Raw genomic sequence first — 17736 nt, forward strand, 5'->3', positions numbered from 1 at the left:
AGGATTCTCACATCTAGTTAACATACCCATCCCCTCACATGTATATGTATATGTGTGTGTGCATATTTGTGTATATATGAAAACATTTATGTTCTCCTCAGAAAATTTCAATTATACTATACAGTGTTATCAGCTATAGTCTCTGCATTAGGTCTTTATATTCATCTTATAGCTGAAAGCGCACACCCTTTTACCAGCCTAACCCTATTTCCCCTACCCCCTAGTCCCTGGCAACCACTTTTCTACTCTCTATTTCTAGGCGTTTGACTTTTTTTTTTTTTTCCTACTTATAAGTGATACCATGCAGTCTTTGCCTTTCTCTGTCTGGTTTATTTAACTTAGCATCATGCCCTCAATCCATGTTGTTGCAAAACGTGCATTGCTTTTGCAATAGATAAAATCACTAATAAAAGATGATATTTTTAAGAGAAAACATGCCCTTCAAAGGATTAAAATTTCATACCTTACTAAAAAGACGCAAATTATGCTGATATAGAACAGTTGAGGTGCTTTCCTATAGACCTAAACTATCAGAAGGTAGCAAAAGACCATTCATGAGAAAAGAGTACATGGAAGCAAACATACCTTCCAGTCACCAGAAACTATGTTGGCTCCACTGTAGGAAGGGTCATCTGAGCCGTTCCTATTTCTGAAGTCGTCCACTTCTAAATGTATATCCTGACACCTCAGCACCTGAACGAAGTCTTCAATATTTGATCCTCATGTAGTCAATGAAGGAAGGAGCATAACAGCAAGAAAATCAACAACAAAGCTTGAAAATAAGAATTATTTCTTTTCATGTTAAGGAATACCCAGAAGAACATGGTAAAGACCTTCACTCTCTGAGAATAGGCTGAAATTACTTCTGATGCTGGGACAGGAAATCTGGTCTACCATCTTCAATGGAACAGACTCCTTTCAGAAATATGTTAATATATTTTATAATTCTTATCAAGTTAAAGGGTTAGAAGGTTTATTGCAATTCTTACAGAAATAAAACTTCTTAGTGATTTTTATGAACTCTGCCAGAATTCTGTTTGTAACTACAATGTTTGTAACTACAAATACTGTATACAAAATACATACCTCATAACCTGGGCTTGTCCTGCTGATACAAATCAGTCCTACTCATTATCTAAACTGCTAAGTCTGGTTAACCTCCCAATGATATTTACTGTCCCAGTAACCCATTCAAAAACCCATTCAAAAAAACCCATTCAACCCCTGGGGATAAAAACATATGTTTATAAAAAAATAAAAAATTAAAAAAAAAAAACCCATTCAAGAATTTTATAAAACTAAGTTAATTTGATATTTTCCATGATGATCATTGTTTTTTCTTTTTTTTTTTTAATTTATTTGACACACACAGAGAGAGATCACAAGTAGGCAGAGAGGAGGCAGAGAGAGAGGAAGGGAAGCAGGCTCTCTGCTGAGCAGAGAGCCCAATGCAGGGCTCGATCCCAGGACCCTGAGATCATGACCCAAGCCGAAGGCAGAGGCTTAACCCACTGAGCCACCGCGGCACCTCTACATTATTTTTCTTGATTTGAAAATGTGCCCATCAATTTCCTTAATTTGAAAATGAAGCAAGCTGTGGAATACATACCACTTTCTCCTCCTAGCATCTCAAACCATTTTTAATGTAGGGTTTTGCTGCTCAGGTTTTGTTTCAAAAGGTCTTTGATGATAAAAATCAAAGAGTAAATTGAGCCCCTATTTCTCACCTGTATTATTGATGACTAACAGACTGGTAAAAGGAGCCTGTGAGGATTGTTTCAGAGGAAGGAAATACACACTTGATGAAAACTTCAAACAATGAGTGTAATTAGACACCAGATGCACTATCTTCTTGAAAATGGTGGGGGCAAAAGGAATACCATATACCAGCAACCTAAGTAAAAGAAAATAAATATGCAGGTCTACAACATTTTCCCTCTAAGTCACAAACATGTTATATAAATGCCAACCTATGGAAATTTAACACGCAAATATGGCCTTTAGGTACATAAAGTGAAAAATGTGATTAATCTGAAAATGGGCTTGAAATTTTCCATAAATCATTCTCACATTGCAAGATGTCCCAGGATAACAGAGGATCAAAAAGAGAAAGTGAGATCCAAGTGGGTTCTTCTGTGGGTGTGACGGTTGATAGGACAATGGTTTAATGATTTGATGGGAAACCAGGAGCCTCCAACAGCCTGTCTACGTGGTTTTAAAGGGAAAGAAGCCTGATTTCACACTGCCCTCAGATTTGTGATGTGCAGAATTTCAAGTAAAATTTTAATTTTCATTGGCCGTTGTTTTTTTTTTAAATATTTTATTCATTTATTTGACAGAGAGATCACAAGTAGGCAGAGAGGCAGGCAGAGAGAGAGAGAGAGAGAGAGAGGGAAGCAGACTCCCTGCCAAGTAGAGAGCCCAGTGCGGGGCTCGATCCCAGGAGCCCAGGATCATGACCTGAGCCAAAGGCAGAGGCTTTAACCCACTGAGCCACCCAGGCGCCCCATCGGCCGTTGTTTTATACATACTTTAAATTTCACGAAACTAGAGGACATATTTATGTACTATTTCAGATCTTAGAATTCATTTTTCCAGCTCAGACATGAGTAAAAGTCTTTCAAGTCATCTTTTTGTTTCTCTAATAAGGTTGTGAGTCTTGTCTTTTTGATGACTATTTTCTCATCAGACATCAGGCTCTATCTCCCTCTTCCTCACTCTCAGTCTATTTCACAGGGAAAAAATGAAGTCCATCAGACAGAAACTCCCTCTGTTCTTATCATCCCTGACAAAAACCCCAGAAAACATATCTATCCTATCAGTGTTTCTTTCTGTTGTAACAGATGCTGTCTCTGCTCCCTATCAAAGTCAGTTCTCTATATTGCTCTGGATCCAGACCCTTGTCACCCTCCCCATGACCTTGCTCAGTTAGCTCATCTTCAGTTATTTCGAGCATATCCCATCATCACTGAAGCATGTTCTAATGTCTCTCTTTCATTAAAAAAAAAAAAAAAAAAAGAAAAAGAAAAAGAACCGTCCTCCTAATTTCAATCTCCCTTTGGCTACTACTGTTCTTTCTACTTCTTTCTGTGGTCAAGCAAAAAGAGTTGTCTATTTTCAGAACTTTTCTTCTTAAAACCTTTCAGGACTTCCCTTTTGCCAAATACAGTTGATGCTTTCTGCTCTACCCTGGTGTTCTCCCCCTCTTATTTCCTTGGCTCAAATGTGACCATTTCAATGAGGCCAACATTATAATGAACACTTAACTCCCACCAGACTTTCCCATCCCCTTACTCTATTGTGTGTAACTTACTATAAAACTTATTTAGTTTTTATATTTGTTATTTGTTACATTCTCCTCCCAACAGAAGGTAAACACCACAGCACCTAAACAATGCCTAACACATAACAAGCTTCAATAAAGATTTGTGATATAATGAACAATTAACATCTTTAACAATTTAACAATTAACATCTTTATTGGGTAATTATTTCACTGGTATTTTTCTTCCCCAGAAGATGTAAGTTGAAAGGCCTTGTCAACTCTGCTTACTACTGTAGGATAACACTAACAGGCACTACAAAAACTTTGTTAAATGGGTGAAGAAATTAATAGACATATTTCCTTCACATTTAAACTTTTTTGCATGTATTTGATGAGAGGGATTTAAAGTAGTCCGATATTTACAAGGACAAAAGAATTTTCCTTTCATGCCTCAACTGTAAGAAGTGAAGCCTTGCCATGGCCCATACCTGTTTTTTCCAGAGACTCCCAGTACTGATGGCCTTTCTCAATCCAGACAGAGAACAAGGAGCCTGATGCATTTCGGATCAGTTTCTGTATCTCTTGTTTCACTGACTTTCTCCTGTTTCTGAATGCCACTATCTGCAATCATGTAATAAACCATTATAATAGGCTATGTTATTTGCACTTTCTCTCAACAAACTTTGAAAAAAAAAACAGACTATTTTTTCTAACAAGTTAAGCTACTAATATCCATAACTCATATTCAAGTCCTTCAGATAACTCTAAATGCAATGAGTGAGTAAATTCATTTTTGAGGATGGTTTAGGCTTCTTGGGAAGCATTTACTCTTTCATACCAATAGCATCTCTTCACTAAGGGACTTTTGCAGGGCAAGGTTTATACAAAAAATAATAATAGGTTTATACAAAATATATTAAAAAATTTATTTTATTTATTTTAGAGAGAAAGCACACACATGAACATGGGGAGGGACAGAGGGAGAGAATCTCAAGCAGAGTCCATGCTGACTGCAGAGCCTGACGCAGGGCTCAACTCCGAGACCCAGAGATCACAACCTGAGCCGAAATCAAGAGTTGGATGCTTATCCCCCTGAGCCACCCAGGTGCCCCTATAGCTGAGTTTCTACAAGGTCTCCACTTCCTCCACAACTCCTCCACAGGATTAGTTCATCTCTGATGACTGACATTCCAGTGACTATTTCAAGACACTAGTTTTAAACAATAAAAAGTCCAGGAAGGACCTCCTATTTGAATCCCATATATGCCTCACAGCAGCTGATATGGTTCTGACTAATCATTCAATTTTTCCAAATCTCAGTTTTCTCTCTGCTTAATAAAGTTATTATGGGAATTAAGAATCGCATAACCCAACAGCTGAGCACAATGACTGGCACCTAGTTAGCTCCTACATTCTTCTAATTATTAGTTTTACCAACTAAACTAAGGGAAGATATCACCTTATTGATCTTTTCTTTATTACATCAATTAGAATTAACTTATTGCCTAAGTAAGAGTACATTTTTATAGGAAATGGCAAGTAACAGAGGAAGCCAGAAGTCATGGCATTAGCAGAGAGCTATTGATAATATGGGGGAAGGGGGCACCGTAATAGAGTCATTACCTAGCACCAAGTCTGATTATGTTAGATATAAAACAATTATGACATTTTTAAAAGTGGGCAACCTAACCTTATTTTATATCTAATAAACATTCTAGGCAGAATTCCACACAAGAACATACAAAATATGAATTAATACATCATCATTTTCTATTTTCTTTTTCTAATTTTCTGCTAGACACACATCAGTATATCTGGCCCATCAACTGTTGATTTGCCTTCTAGGTTCACAAAGACTTCATTGAGAGTTGTCATGGAAACACCATAATTTATTATGCCCTGCTCAGTACACTTCTTAAGGTCAGTGTAAAGATCTAAAAAGCAGACAGTAATAAGATGATGAGCCTGCTTCCTGCTCTCTCTCTGCCTGCCTCTCTGCCTACTTGTGATCTCTCTCTCTCTGTCAAACAAATAAATAAAATCTTTTTTAAAAAATCCTCAGAGAAACATAACAGCACTGTACGTAGCCGCCCATATTCCCACTCAGACTACTTCAGTAGTTTCCTAAACGGACACCCTGTCTCCAGTTCTCCTTCCACTACAAATCCAGGGGACATTCTGAAGAATGGTTTGATCTTGTTTGAATAAGGGGGTGGGATTATGGACATTGGGGAGGGTATGTGCTTTGGTGAGTGCTGTGAAGTGTGTAAACCTGGTGATTCACAGACCTGTACCCCTGGGGATAAAAATATATGTTTATAAAAAATAAAAAATTAAAAAAAAAAAAGAAACAAAGATGACCCTGCCCTTTCAGCTTCCTATAGACAGAAATGCTTTCCTATCTGAGCAGAAAGGAAGAAAGAATAAATTATGTGAATTCTTTATATGGGTATATTCTCTGCTCTGGAGATCAAATCACTAAATGAGCTTTTCAGTGTGAATGTAGTCTTGATATAATTGAGTTCCTGGGTGCAGCGCCACCTCCTTTGAAGCAGGACTCAGAAATTCATTGCATCCCTCACAGCTTATCCAATGGCATAAAACATCTCAAGCCCAATTCTTCCCACTCTCCCTTTACCCACATACTTTGCTATGTAACTGCAGTGTTCTCTCACCAGGGGCAAGGAGACCTGCTTCACCCTTTGATATGTGCCTCTACCACATCAGGTCAATGCTTTGGTCAATGGCATGTTAGACAACTTTAGCAAGTAGAGGCTTGAAATGGGCTTATGCACTGGCGCTCAGTCTCTAGACCCTCAGTCATTACCATGAGAATGTCTGGGCGGTCTGCTGGAAGATTAAATAGACCTAGGCTGCCACCTAACTGGACTTCCCGATGGTCACTCAACTACCAGACATGTAAGCAAATCCAGTCAAAGACATGAAATCTTTCTAAGTGAATCCACCCTAAATTCCAACCCTCCAACTCATGCACTCAATATATAGTTATTGACTTAAGACAATAAGTTTGGAGATGGCGTTTCATAGCTTTTGCAAGGCAGGAGGAAACAGACTCAGAAGGGGAAGTGTATTTTACGTCAGATTTCATGGAGGAACTTAGAATAAGGTTATGCAGCACATTAGACAGCAAAAATTTCTCTTCACTGAGTCCATTTCTGACTTCATTTTTTTAAGATTCTGCCTTGCATCCATTCCTGACTTACTGAAACTCGTCTTCCCCACCTGCCACTATGTCCTAGGCAGAAACATTTGTTTCATCTCTAATTCTCCAATCTTTCTTGTTCACATTCAACACGTTGCTTAATGAAAAAAGGATCCCTCCTAAGAGGACAACAAAGGATTTTAAATTTAAAAACAATTTTTCCCAGCTTAAAAGTTTTTTCTATCTAACAATAAAAAAAAACTATATATGAAATATTGGAGGGGGAACATGGGTGGCTCAGTCGTTAAGCGTCTGCCTTCGGCTCAGGTTATGATCCCAGGGTCCTGGTATCAAGCCCCACATAGGGCCCTGCATTGGGTCCCGCACTGGGCTCCCTGCTCAGCGGGAAGCGTGCTTCTCTCTCTCCTACTCCCTCTGCTTGTTTTCCCTCTCTCACTGTGTCTCTCTCTGTCAAATAAGTAAAATCTAAAAAAAAAAAAAAAAGAAAGAAAAGAAAAGAAATATTGGATTTTCAAAAATTTTAAATTTACTTGTGATTAATGTAGACAGTGAAGAAAGTTACAGACAAGAAGATACATAAAGCATGGGCCTAAGAACTCACTGGGGAATCAGAATTCCTCCAAAGCAAATTTCCTCTTTACAAGGCAGTCACTCAAATGGATTACAAACAAGATTCTCTATTTTTAAAAACAGATTATAGAGAATATCTCGAATATTCGATCCTTAAAAAACTATTAGAAGAAAGACACCAAGAATCATCACCCACGATGTCAGCCTCATCCATGATCTGAGTACTAAGAAGGATTGTGCAGTTTGTTTTATGCTCTTTCAGGAAGGTTTGAACTTGATGCCTTGAAAAAGGATCCAATCCAGCAGTCAGTTCATCCAGTAGCAAAACCTACAGAGCAGGAAGAGTGTGAAAGCATCTTCCACTTCCAAGTAAGGATCTTTAGAAAGTTGCATGGAAGCCCATATGATTTCTAGATTCAAATACAGCCCTCCAGTGGATCCTCAGAGGCTTTCATGGTCCTGTGTTACAAATATTCCCTTATAATTTAGTAATTAGAGTTTGGACTTTAATAATAGCTTGATAGCTTTCAATACAAATTAATCTTAGGGCACCTCAGTAGCTCATCCAGTTAAGCATCTGCCTTTAGATCAGGTCATGATCTCAAGGTCCTGGGATCAAGCCCTGCGTTGTCTGCCTGCTCAACAGGTAGTCTGCTTATCCCTCTCCCATTACCTCCCTACCTGACCCTCCCTACTCATGCTCTCACACTCACTCCCTTTCAAGTAAGTAAAATTTTTTTAAATCTTTTTTTAAAAAGTTAATCTCAAAAAATATTTTTTTTTCTCTTACCCAAGGATCTCCTAAAATGGCATTTCCAAATGTTAGTTTTCTCTTCTGTCCACCACTTCATTTTTTAGCAATAATATCTTAAATGTTTTGTATGTCCAATTCCATTATAACTTTTTATCTATTGAAAAAAACTCAACATAATACAAAATATTTTGCTTTGATTAGCTCTTCTAATAATCAGATTCTAAGAACTTCATCTATTAAGCTTTGTTTATGAAAAAATGAAGTAATAGTTCAACAGAAACATGGTCAAGAGCAAAGTATATTATTTTCAAAGGCATGAGTTCTAATATCTTCACCTACCTCTTGTTCTACTTCCTCTGACTGAATCCCTTTTATTCTAGCAAATAGCCGGAGGTTTTCTCTCACAGTAAGAAAGTCAAATTGAATATTGAATTATGGACAAAATCCCAAGTTCTTTCTCATTTCTTCCACATTAGTATTTCAGAGAGTTGAGTATTACAAATAATGGTTGATCCTGTAAATAGAAATTTTAAAGTATTCAACACCAGGATAGTAACTCTAGAAAGAGTGGTAAGATAGGGTATTAACTGAAGAAACGTCACATTTCATAATTGCATAATTAATACATTGAGAAATTCAGATTATTCTTAACATAAATATCCGGTTCCACAGCAATGCCAAGTGGACATGGAATGACAATAGCAGAGTGGAGATACAAGCATTCTCATGAATTTATATAAATATGAAATAAATAGTTCCTATTCTAAATTTGCTTTAGAGAAGTGTTTTTGTTTTACACAATCTGACTGAGGAAACTGCTTTATCAACCAACTCACTTCTTTTCTTCTTTTTTTTTTTTTTAATGTTACATTAGTCACCATAAAATGCAGCATTAGTTTTTGATGTAGTTTCCATGATTCATTGTTTGTGTGTAACACCCAGTGCTTCATGCAGTGCGTGCCTTCCTTAATACCCATCACTGGGCTCACCCATCCTCCCACTCTACTCCCCTTTAAAACCCTCAGTTTGATTCCCAGAGTCCATAGTCTCTCGTGGTTCATCTCCTCCTCTGATTCCCACCCCCCTTTATCTTTCCCTTCCTTCTCCTAATGTTCTCCATGCTACTCCTTATGTTCCACATATAAATGAAACCATATGGTAATTGCCTTTCTCTGTTTGACTTATTTCACTTAGTATAATTCCCTCAGTTCCAACCATGTTGATGCAAATGGTGGATATTCACCCTTTCTGAAGGCTAAGTAATATTCCATTGTATATATGGACCACATCTTCTTTATCCATTCATCTGTTGAAGGGCATCTCAGCTCCTTTCACAGTTTTGCTATTGTGGACATTGCTGCTCTAAACATTGGGGTGCATATGGCCCTTCTTTTCACTACATCTGTATCCTTGGAATAAATACCCAGTAGTGCAATTGCTGGGTCATAGGGTAGCTCTATTGTTAACTTTTTGAAGAACCTTCACACTTTTTTCCAAAGTGGCGGCACCACCTTGCATTCCCACCAACTGTGTAAGAGGGTTCCCCTTTCTCCACAACCTCTCCAACATTTGCTGTTCCTTGTCAATTTTTGCCATTCTAACTGGGGTATAGTAGTATCTCAATGTGATTTTGATTTGAATTTCCCTGATGGTGAATGATGTTGAACATTTTTGAACTGGGGTATAGTAGTATCTAAATGTGATTTTGATTTGAATTTCCCTGATGGTGAATGATGTTGAACATTTTTTCATATGTCTGTTAGCCATTTGTATGTCTTCTTGCTTCTAAAATTATTTTCTTACCTTCTGTAGAACCAGACAACCCACTCAGAATGTTTAGCAGTGTCGATTTACCAGCTCTGCTGTGTCCCAGTATTACAGTGATCTGTCCTTCATATATGTCAAGATATAAGCCTGTTTAAGAATAAAATGTGAAAATTAGACTTTAGATTATGAATATAATCTAAATGGTGGGATGGACCTTACAAAAGTTTGTAAGAGTCAAAGGTATCCCAGTGCTTCATTTATTGGTATTCTTATATGTTCCCTCTAAAATTATATTTTTGTGTCTACTTATGAAGATGACATTTTAATTTCTCTGGGGAAATTGGATCAAGACTGAGACTATAAATTTTTCACCTTCCTCCCTACACAAATCCTTCGAATGTCAAAGAATATATTAATTCGATGTTAAAGAACAGAGCAAAGACTACAAGGAATAAAGCAGAGTGAGCAGAGTATTTGCTTTCTGAGTGAAGAAAAGCATTGTGCCTGAACAAACAGTCTCCCAGAAGCTCCCAGAACTGAGACAGAAGGGCCAGGGATGGAGGCAGAGGGGTTTGTATCCTATATTTGGAGGGAGAGAGCACGGGTTAAGGAGAGGCTGGTAATATTTCCCCTGGCACTGGTCATTGCTCTGTTTTGTATCACAAAAGTGTGAGCATGGTCTGCAGAGGGTTCTGGGGGACCCAGAACAGGTCACAGGCATTTTTTCTATATGCGTGCTCAGGACTTGATCATTTATTTTTCTTGAATATTTGAAACATTATCTAACTCCATGGAGAAACAATAGAGTTCCATTAACAACCTAGAAATTTTAAGAGATTCTCTGAAGATAGACAACATGTGGAATTATATTGTTGGAGAATCAAAAACAAGACCACAGCCCAAAACAGGTGATGAGAAGTCCTGAGAAAGTAGAACAATTCCCGTAATATCACAAACTCAGTCTGACAAATCTACGTCAAAGATTATGAACCAGCATGAGCACTACCACCTTCTTTTTAAAAATGTTCATAATTATATTATTGATGACTCTCCCTCAGAGTAGAAATGTGGGTTTTTTAATTTTTTTCTTTTTATCTAGACTCATTCTCTAATTTGCCACTCTGTCTGTAACATCAGAAAACAACCACAACAAAAATTTTTTTAAATTAAAAACAGCATCAAAGCAATGAAGTCTTCTCTTTACCTTGCAATACTTACACTTTTTCAGGATTTCCATCATACTTTTTTGTAACATTTCTGATTCTGAAAAACGATTAAGCAACTTTGAAGTAAGTACATTTTCTAGTAACACAGATTATGTTAACCATCAATATGACACCAATACGACAGTTGTGATTAATGTTGAACCACACCAGGTAGGGTGTCACCCTCATAATGGGATCCAAGGAGGGCAGAGGTAAAATCTCACACCACTCCCAAAGAGACTTGCACAGACCAGCGCCATACCCTTATCAAACCCGGCGTTTCGTACATGCCAGCAATTCTTCTCAGTTGGCAAATGAAGAGAGAGCTACCATTGAAAGAAAGGAAGGAAAGAACAGGAAGGAGAGTGAAGGAGAGAGAGAGGCTTTCCCTCAGGTCTGCGCCCCCTCTCTAGCTCTTATTTAATTGTTCTTCTCCTCCACGGGCAACTTTATCAAAATATAGTCTCTCTACTCTCTGTTCCCAATTTTTAAAAGATTTTATTTATTTGTTTGAGAGAGAGTACATGAGAAGGGGGAGGGGCAGAGGGAGAAGCAGACTCCCTACTGAGCAGAGAAGAAGCCCAAAGACACGGGGATCAATCCCAGGACCCTGGGATCATGACCTGAGCCAAGGCAGCCACTCAACCAAATGAGCCATCCAGGTAGCTTTATGTTTCCATTTCTTTATCTCACATTTATTTCCAACCTAAGGCAACATAGCTTCTGACCCTATAACTCCACTGAAGCTATCCTCAGTGAAGACACCAAAGACACTCTACAGAATCCATCGGACACTGACCCTTGCCAGTCATTGTTTAATAGACACTGTATTAAACAATTGCTAGCTCCTTCCTTCTTGTGAGGCTATATTTCCTTAGCTTCTACCCTCTTGGTTTCCATATCTTTTTCTTATTATTATGCTCAGCATACTTTATGGATTCCTTAAACTGGATTCCAAATTTAACCAACTATTTTTCTTATTCTCAAATCTTTTTTATTTTTTTTGGTAGCAAATCTTTATTGTAAGAGTGCCATCACATAAATGAATTGCAATATAACTTGCACAGAACATTTCCTAGGGTTTATTCTGGGGCGGTATTTTACATATGGAAGCAGGAGGTCTCTGCCTGGGTTGGAAGCCGCTTGCCACAGAGCATCAGGAAAGAAAACCAATTCTTTGTATTTTGCACAAATGTATTAAAATTTATATTTGCTCTGAAATAAAAAGAGATATATTCACCCCATTTTTTAAGAGAAAAAAATTTATTTAATAGCAACACTTATGGTAAAAAAACACATTTTTTTTTCAGTGTTCCAAGATGCATTGTTGATGCACCACACCACTGCTCCATGCAATACACGCCCTCCTTAATACCCACCACCAGGCTCACCCCACCCCCTATCCTCCTCCCCTTCAAAACCCTCAGTTTGTTTCTCAGTCTTCACAGTCAAATCTTTGCCATATGATATTGCCCACTCTCATTGCTTCAACTCTAACTTAGATTCTAATGACTCCCAAATGTGTGTCTTTAGGTCTTTCTTCAAAGTCTCAAATGTACATATTCAGCTTTTTTGCTCTGCATCTGTGAGTAGATACCACACAGGTCATATTATTTTCCCCTGTAAACCAGTCCTACTTCTGTTCTCTATCTCAGTTGGTATTTTCAACATCTGCCCAAGAATGCCAACTAAATGCCTAAGAAACATTTTTGATCCTTTTCTCTCTCTCTCACCTCAACCTGTGGTCCACAAAATTACTATAATTTAACCTTATGGATTTATGAATTTAACTTTATGAAATCTCTTTGAATTTATCCCTTTATCACTTGTCTATGATCTTCTAGTCCAGATTCTTATCATTTCTCACCTCAGCCTCTGAATCGGATGGTGTTTTCCCTTTCCATCAACCTAGTCCCTTGTCTCCTGCAATGCAGAGGACATACCAGGAATAAACTTCCCAGAAATCGTTCTCTTTATTGATCTTGGAGAGAACTTGGGCAAGATTTGGAAAGCAGAAGTGGAAAAAAGGTTATTTTTTCTCTGAAGGTCATGGGGGCAAACACATGCGCAAACTGTAGGTTTGTAGCAGTTTTTCAGATTTCTTGACAAGCCCTGCTTTGCTGCTGGAGATTAAGAAACCTGATGGGAACTTTTCCAGGGGATCCCAGCACACTTAGTGAGACCTTCCTACTTCTGTGCGTCTGGATAGATTTTTCTGGCTACAACTTTCTTGACCTTCCCTCTTGTATTCTTAGTACTTTTATAAATTACTAATTTCCATACCAAATCCCTTTACTTGTACAATATTTCCAGCAACTCACTTGTCCTGACCAAACCCCGACTGACACAACCTTTGGAATGTTGCCATTTCTCCAGTTGTATCTCCTTCAAATCCCTTCCAGAAAGCTATCCAAATGATCTGCCAAAGGACTCGCTGTCTACTTGGCCTCCCTAAAATCACTTGGTGATTCCCCCCACACTATACAGGACAGCCTGTCCTTCTTGGCAAACAAAACCCACATGATCTGATTTGGCCCATATCTCTTAATATTTACCTCTCCCCCCCTTCTAAGCCTTGTGCTTTGAGCTCAGAAATGTCAGCTTCTTTTCATTCTTCAGACATACACAGATTGTTTCTTGCTGTGCTATGCTGGCCACACTGCATAGTCTGTTTGGAGGAACCTTCACATGCCCATCACAATTTACGTGATTTTTTCCTTCCATAAGACTCACCTCAAGAGTCACCTGCTTCTGACCTTTCCTACCACTCTTAGGCTGGGCTGAATGATCCTTCCCTAGGTTTGGTTATTCTCTGCATCATCTCTACCACTCTTTTCACTAATAATCTATTAAAGTGCCTGTTGCCCCCCCCTACCTCCGCTCTGCCTGTCCTGAGGTTAAAGACTGTCATTCATCTTTGAATCCTGGTTCTGGCAGAGAGAGCCTAATGAATGATGAATAAATGAAGTAACCAATTTGCCAGCAGAAGCAGTCTGGTCCAGAATGGTCCAAGGATCTGGTTTGAGACATATTGGGGTAGCAAGCATAAAGAGGGGCTGTCAAGGTAGAGGATAGAGTATGCAGGTTTAGATAGGCTAGAGCTGTTCTGTGTCCCTGGGGATACACTCATTTCATGTTAAAGCATCAACAGCAAGTTGGGTCTAAGACACTCAATAGGACGGCTGGTGGCATTCACTTAGGAAAACTGAATGACCACACCACCATACTCGTCTTCATCGCCCAGTGGCATGAACGTGAGTGGAGGGTTAATGTACAGGCACTTATGGAACCATGTTGCTGAAGGGTGAAGTTCTGGACTGACTAATGTGATTTAGTCCTGATTTTGTTAATTTAACTAAATTTTCTGGTATCAACATAGTTACTGTACGTTAATGGTAAGGAACATGGTAAACTGAAATAACTAAGTTGGTTTTATTTTTTTTTTTTTAGATCTTATTTATTTGACAGAGAGATCAGAAGTAGGCAGAGCAGCAGGCGGGGTGAGGGGGAGCAGGCTCCCTGCTGAGCAGCAAGCCCAATGGGGGGCCTGATCCCAGGTTCCTGAGATCATGACCTGAGCCAAAGGCAGAGGCTTAACCCGCTGAGCCACCCAGGTGTTCCCCTAAGTTTTCACATAGGAGTTAGGGTTTGAAAAACTACCAGAAATGGTAGAATTTGAGAAGTTCCAACTCCAGGGAATAGAGGGTTTCCGCTTATCTTTCTGTGTCAGGTTTATAGTTTTTTTTTCCTTCCTCTTTTGTCTCTCTGCTCATTTCCCCTTCTCCCAGATACATTTGCCCATCACATTTGACCTGTTTCAAAATAAGTGAACCGATTTAAGAATATCTGATGGAACTTACCTGGGATATTCCTCATAGCAGAGAGTTGCTGAATGCCTATTATGGGCTAGGCACTATTCTAAAAGCTTTACTCAAGGTAGCTGATTTTCTCATCTTAACAAATGTATTTCCAGTATCATGCTCATTTTTAAGACACCAGAAACTGAGACATAGGCAAGTAACTTAGCTGAGATTATACAGTCAACAAGCAGTAAAGCCAGGATTCAAACCAGGTGGTTTAAATCCACAGAGGACATTGTAATCACTACGTTCCATTTTGTTCTCAGAATATACTTCAACATAAATGGAATGTCATTTAGGAGTACTTCTCATAATCTCCTTCAATAAAATAAGCAAACAAGAAGCATGCCCTAAATTATGATGACATTAAGAATTAGGCAGTCATTTTCTATACATCTTCCTGCTTTCCCATAAAACCTTTATCAATGCTTTTCAGGTTATAGTTTTTTTTCTTATTCTTATTTCTTATTTCTTACTTATAGCCTTTCAATCAACCACACCCCTACAGATAAAGATTTTTAAAAAAGAAAAAAAAAAAAAAAGATAACTAACATTTATCCAGTTTCCTGTTACCTAACAGGCATATTTAATTATCTCACTGATTCTTTAAATTCCTCAAGAAGAAGTCACTGTACTGTTGAATTATATTACACATTTCTTAGAAATGAAGAAAATGATGTTTAGAGATCTCACCATGGTTCAGCAAAATGTTACCAAGCTACTAAATAATAGAGAAATCTTTTGACTTCAAAACTTCAATCCATATACTCCCTAAAGGCAGATAATCAAAGAAACGTGTGTCTGTTTTGTATACTACATGTGCTTATACCTACATATCATAAAATGTGTGTTTGTATGTATTAGAAGAGAATGCAGAGAGATTATACATGGTCAGGATAGAAAGTAAAAGATGAAGGACAAGAAAATGAATAGGGCTACTAAATTTTTGCTGCTGACAATATCAAAAACACTTACTTTTTAAAATGATGAACAAAGGGCACCTGGGTGGCTCAGTGAGTTAAGCCTTTGCCTTCAGTTTGGGTCATGATCTCGGGGTCCTGGATGGAGTCCCACATCGGGCTCTCTGCTCAGCAGGAAGGCCTGCTTCCTCCTCTCTCTCTGTCTGCCTCTCTGCCTACTTGTGATCTCTGTCAAATAAATGAATAAAATCTTAAAAAAAAAAAAAAAAAGACGAATGAAAGTTTAGAATGGTGGCAGAAACACCTGAAAGAAAGGAGCTTTCAAAAAACACATCATCTATAACATTTGACCTGTGGCTGGCTCTTTTGTCCCTTAGTTTATTGAACTTTTTACCTGTAAGTATGGACCATTTGTTAGTTGCCTTATAGCTTCTTTTCCATGGAACTCTGGAGGCCCTGGTTCAAAAGAGTCATCAGGATTTATTTCTTCCTCAGAGACTTCATAATGAATGTTTTTGACATTGGGACCACAATGAAGACTTGAGGAAAAACAAGGGCCATCTCATCTGATCAACCAAGACACAGTTAGCTATTGAATCAATCATCTACATTGGTAAAGAATGATATCTGTCCTAGTGTAGCTTGATACCAATTTTTTCTACACATTAATGATTTATTTTTTCCAGTTTTATTCATAAATAATTGAGAAACTATAACTGTATACATTGAAGACATGATGGTTTGATTTACATATATTGTAAAATGGTTACTATGATTGGTTCAGCTAACATCCATCATCTCAATAGAAACAATAAAACGAAAAAGAATAGAAAGAAAAAAATGTCTCCTTGTGATAAAAACTCCTGGGATTTATGTTCTCAACCACTTTCCCATGTATCACACAGTGGTTACTGACTATAGACCTCATGGTGAGCATGATATCCTTAGTACTTTTTTTACATTATAACTGGAAATCCTTCTTCCAATTCCCCCTTCCTCCAGCTGTAAGTCTGATCTCTTTTTCTATAAGCTTGTTGCTGTCTTTTTTCTGATTTTTTTTTTTTTTTTAAGATTCTACATATAAGTGAGGTCATACGGTATTTGTCTTCCTTGGTTGGTATCAATTTTGAATTTAAGTTATTAAGTTGGGGAATTACATTTATCACATTAAAAGTCAAGTATATAAGGATTTTAAAGTTAAGACTGTTTTGGTCTTTGGTGAATTTTCAGCTCTGGTTCATTAAAAAAAAAAAGCTTATCAAAGAAGATAAAGTAGTAGCTGTTGGAAATCATACCAAACATTTCTCAGGATTTCCAGGTACTTGGGTGGTTACAAAAGAGAAGCTATACAAGCTGATTTCTGCCACAGTATATGAAGAAATATTATTTTGATAATATAGGAAAATGAACATTGAAAATAATGAGTGTATCAGTCACTATAAATCCAAAGTCAAATTTTTCAAAATCTTAAGGATAAAAGAAAAGCAGACAAAAGAGTTATTAAGAACAGAAAGGTAGGCAAAAGACTGGATATGTGCTGGCATATAGAAAAAGGGGAGAAAAGAAGAAATTAAGGGCTCAGAAGTGAAAGGATGGGACATATTAAAAACTCATTAGGAAAATGAAATAAATACAAATCAAATTGTTTCTGCCATGTCTTCATTTGTTTTTATTTTATATAGTTTTTTCAAACCAGATGGATTATCTTTAAAGTTTGGAATGGCCTCATGAAAATTATACAGGGATTTTCATCAAGGTAGTTGGTATCACTCCAAGGCCAAATGGGCTGATTAAATATATTAAATATTAAATATATTAAATATAACTGATTAAAAATTATCTAACATTTAAATGGACTTTATAGTTTAATGGTAAGAAAGGAGAATACAGCAATAATTAATAGGAAGTTCAGCTGTGGAATCTAAAGAACCAAAGTAAATAAAATGAGATGGCATTTTAATAATGTCTCCACAAAAATGTGAATTTATTAGTGATCAGAGGAGGAACTTAATAGATTTTTCAGAGAGTATAGGTAATTTAAAAACACTTCAGAATCTTCATATGTGATGTCACATGACAAGCCATTACTGTAGGCTAATAAAAGGGGATAAACTTGGTCTAAGTACCACAGCAAAAGGAGAGCTGAAGAGGAAGAAATACAACAGGTCACTTCTAGAAGTATGAAAACAGAAAGTGTTGGTGCCATAAAGA

The 17736-nt window shown here is 37.6% G+C and overlaps 2 long non-coding RNA genes across 3 annotated transcripts in view; one reads left to right on the forward strand and one right to left on the reverse strand.

The window, feature by feature from the left end:
* Window positions 1-1844: 1844 nt before the first annotated feature.
* LOC116577998 lies at window positions 1845-17419 on the forward strand. The gene is made up of 3 exons (XR_004280692.1): window positions 1845-1898; window positions 16145-16154; window positions 17409-17419. It is a non-coding gene; the product is annotated as an uncharacterized LOC116577998 (long non-coding RNA).
* The window catches only part of LOC116577997, a 34107-nt gene continuing 21982 nt past the window's right edge, over window positions 5612-17736 (reverse strand). Inside the window, exons 4-7 of one of the 2 annotated variants that reach the window (XR_004280690.1) lie at window positions 9577-9687; window positions 8113-8287; window positions 7212-7347; window positions 5612-5667 (exon numbers count right to left, since the gene is read on the reverse strand). This is a non-coding gene — a long non-coding RNA (uncharacterized LOC116577997). Of the gene's footprint in view, window positions 5668-6878; window positions 6915-7211; window positions 7348-8112; window positions 8288-9576; window positions 9688-17736 lie in introns of those variants that run through there. The other variant, XR_004280691.1, reaches the window with a different exon arrangement.

The sequence above is a fragment of the Mustela erminea genome, chromosome 18 (assembly GCF_009829155.1).
Source record: "Mustela erminea isolate mMusErm1 chromosome 18, mMusErm1.Pri, whole genome shotgun sequence".
NCBI lineage: Eukaryota > Metazoa > Chordata > Mammalia > Carnivora > Mustelidae > Mustela > Mustela erminea.